Here is a 3,921-nt window from a genome sequence, read left to right as displayed (position 1 = left end):
ATGCGCACTTCTGAAATGCGCCACCACTCATAACGCTTCGCACGTGGCTGAGAGGCTGACAACAGGCCCCACTGGTTAGGTCAGGGGGAGGGGGAGAGTGAAAGAGAGGCGGGCGGTGCGCGGTGCCGCATTCTTCGGCAAGGAGTGCCCGGCAGCTAGATCTGAAGGGATAGGAAGATAGAGGAGGTCGAGGCGCACCTGCCCGTACCCGTAGCGTGGCTAGGGGTGTCCAGACGGGGTCGGAACGGAGCTCTCTAGCGGCGGCAGAAAGTAGAGGTCGCCAGAGTTGAAGACGGCGGCATCGTGGGGCTTCACCAGGGGCTCCAACGTGGTCGCACGGTACCAGTGAGCCACCAGCAAGCCGCCAGAGGAGTGGGTGGAGCTCGGGAGGCAGTGGAGTGAGGTGGTGGGGCTGTGGGGAATCGCCGGCGAGCTCGGGTCGTGGCGGCGGCCAGAGGCCTGCCCGGCCAGGCTACGGCTGTTCTACGAGCTCGTGGAGGTTGTGGGAGTGTGCGGTGATGCTCAAGGAGTCGGGAGGGGGCCGCATTTATAGGCGAGCGAGAGGAGGGGATCAGGCTCCGCCGTGAAACTTCTGGACACGACGCCCGGCGATGAACGGTGTCAGCGAGAGGGGGAGAAGGTGACGCAGCTCACACAGGCACTGTGGGAAGGTGGAGACGAGCACAGGAGCCAGGAATGCGACGAGCACAATGGCACGTGCGCATTGTTTGCTAGGCTGCGCCGCCCGTGCTCGCTGCGGCGAGCTTCGGCATCGGCAAGCGCCAGAGAGGAGTTAAGGGGGTGGAGACGAGGATGGTGGCAAGGTTTGGCAAGGTGCAGTGGTCGGGGAAGCGAGCACACGCTCAACAGAGGCTTGGGCACCTCGCAGAGCGCGTCAGCTGCATGCCAACACACTGGACGAACGCGGTCACCGTGTGAACTATGACATCAGGCCGTGCTAAGCGCAAACTTCATGTCTGGCATGTTGTCCTTAGTGGTTTGAGTGGTTCCAACGATTTGAGTTGAACCCAGGAGCTGTGAGTGCGTGGTTTACTTCCTGGTAAGTTTCTGGATAGTAACTTGTGAGGTTAACTGAGAGTTATTCAGTAAGAGTTAAGGGCTGGGCTTTGGGGTTTACCATTCTCTTAGGAAGGTAATGAAGCTCACAAAAGATCAGCCTCATGGGATCAAGGAAAAACATACTTGCCGTGTAAAGTGGCTATTCTGTCCAGAACAGAAATGATTTTCTGTAGCAAAAATATTCCAAAAAGTTCTGCAATATTTTTGCTCAGGGAGTTTCCCTAGGGTTCAAAGAATATTTATTAATTTTCTCAGGATTTTAGGAGCAATAAAAATGAGGGTTGGTTTGGAGCATACTTCTCTGAAGTGATTTTCAGAGAAGAAAATGAATATTTTTCTTTTATGAAAAATATACGTTGGGTCATTTTTGGAATTTTTCAGAGAAAGAAAGTTGAGTTAGGGGTGGATGGGTCACTTGGGTGAAAATCAAGGGTAGGCCCAAGGGCTCAAGTCCATTTGAATTGATTTAAAACTCCAAATCCAAAGCAAAGGCAAAAGAAAAGACCGGAAAAATAGAGAAGGCTAATCCAGGCTGTCACAAACCTCCCCCACTTAGGATGAATCTTGTCCTCGAGATTCGGTTGCTTGGGAAAACAATTTTGGATAGGTTGTCCTTAAAAATTCCTCTCTTTCCCAGGTTGCTTCTTCCTCGGTGTGATGCTCCCACTGAACCTTATAAAACTTGATCGCCTTACTGCGTGTGACCCTTTCTGCCTCATCCAATATTCTAAATGGTCTCTCCTCATAGGTTAAATCCTTGGCAAGCTCAATTTTTGAAATACCAGTATTCTTCTCGGGTGGTGAAATACACCTTCTTAGTTGCAAGACGTGGAACATGTTGTGTACTTCTGACAATTCTGGTGGCAATTCCAACTGATAAGCAATTGTGCCAACTCTGGTCATGACTGGAAACAGACCAATATATCTTGGTGCCAATTTGCCTCGGGTCTGAAATCTCTTGATTCCCTTCATGGGTGTGACTCGGAGATACATGTGTTCTCCGGGCTGAAAACTGACTTGCCGGTGTTTGGCATCATAATAGCTCTTCTGTCGTTACTTAGCCAATTGCACTCTATCTTAGATTTCCTTGACTTGTTTCTCTACCTCCAATATTCAATCAGTTCCGAAGATACGACTGTCTCCGGTTTGGGACCAGTTTAATGGAGTGTGACACTTACGACCATACAAAGCTTCATACGGTGACATCTTCAGACTGGTTTGGAAACTGTTGTTGTAGGAGAATTCCGCATATGGCAAACAATCTTCCCACTTGGGTCCATGGGCTAAAGCACATGCTCGAAGCTTGTCTTCAAGGATTTGATTTACCTGCTCTGTCTGATCGTCTGTCTATGGGTGATAGGCCGTGTTGTATTTGAGGGCGGTCCCCAAAGCTTGATGGAGTCGGGACCAGAAGGCGGATGTAAAGAGTGAACCTCGGTCTTAAGTGATTGTTCTTGGCACTCCATGCAGACGGACAATCCGGGACACATATAATTGTGCAAGTTGATCAGCTCGATATGTGGTGCGGATTGGAATAAAATGAGCCACTTTAGTCAACGTGTCCACTATGATCCATACTGCATCATTGCCTCGGTGAGTCCTGGGTAGATCGGTGACAAAGTCCATGTAGACAGCATCGCATTTCCAATGCGAGACAGGTAGAGGTTGGAGAAGTCTTGCAGGTTTCTGGTGTTCTGCCTTTACTTTGTTGCATATGTCACAACAAGCGAAAAAATATGCGATGTCCTTTTTCATTCCATCCCACCAAAATATATGTCGAAGGTCTTCGTACATTTTGGTACCTCTGGGGTGTATTGAATATGAGGATTCGTGTGCTTCTGCCAAAATCTTCCTTCTCAAGTCTGCTTGCTCGGGTACACATATCCGTCCTAGAAACCTGAGTGTACCTTGCTCGTGCTCAGAGAAATCCTGAGTCTTGCCTTCTTGTAGATGTCTGAGATGACCTTGAAAAATTTTGTCGCCATCCTGGGCCATGCAAATCTCATCCTCGAGAGTAGGGGTTACTTCCAAAATGCCGGCGTTTACAATTACCAAGTTAAGCTGAGCAATCTCTTGTTGGAGTTCAGGAGGCAAGGACTCCATCATGGCATTTAAACTATCCGACTTGCGATTGAGGGCATTAGCAACCACGTTAGCTTTGCTCGGATGGTAATTTATTCCCAGATCATAGTCCTTGACCAACTCGAGCCATCTTCACTGTTGCAGGTTTAAGTCTGGCTGAGTAAATATATATTTGAGACTCTTGTGGTCGTTAAATATCTGACATCTTTTTCCAATGAGGTAATGCCTCCAACTTTTTAGAGAGTGCACAACGGCGGCAAACTCCAAATCATGCATAGGATAATTCCCTTCATGGGGTCGTAGCTAGTGGGATGCATAGGCTACAACCTTTGCCATCTTGCATGGGGTGGCAACCGGGAGCAGCACTCTTTGTCCTACTAAATCCCCACGGGAAGCCTGGCAGCCAAGGAATACGGACTCGAGCGCCCAACTGTTGGTGTCAAAACCGGCGGATCTCTGGTAGGGGGTCCCGAACTGTGCGTCTAAGGCTAATGGTAACAGGAGGCGGGGGACACAATGTTTACCCAGGTTCGGGCCCTCTCGATGGAGGTAATACCCTACTTCCTACTTGATTGATCTTGATGATATGAGTATTACAAGAGTTGATCTTCCACGAGATCGTAGAGGCTAAACCCTGAAGCTAGCCTATGATTATGATTGTTCTTGTCCTACATACTAAACCCTACGGTTTATATAGACACCGGAGGGGGCTAGGGTTACACAGAGTCGGTTACAGAGAAGGAAATCTACATATCCGAA

Source organism: Triticum aestivum, chromosome 1B (assembly GCF_018294505.1).
Source record: "Triticum aestivum cultivar Chinese Spring chromosome 1B, IWGSC CS RefSeq v2.1, whole genome shotgun sequence".
In the NCBI taxonomy this organism is placed as follows: Eukaryota; Viridiplantae; Streptophyta; class Magnoliopsida; order Poales; family Poaceae; genus Triticum; species Triticum aestivum.
This window is presented reverse-complemented; position numbering follows the sequence as displayed.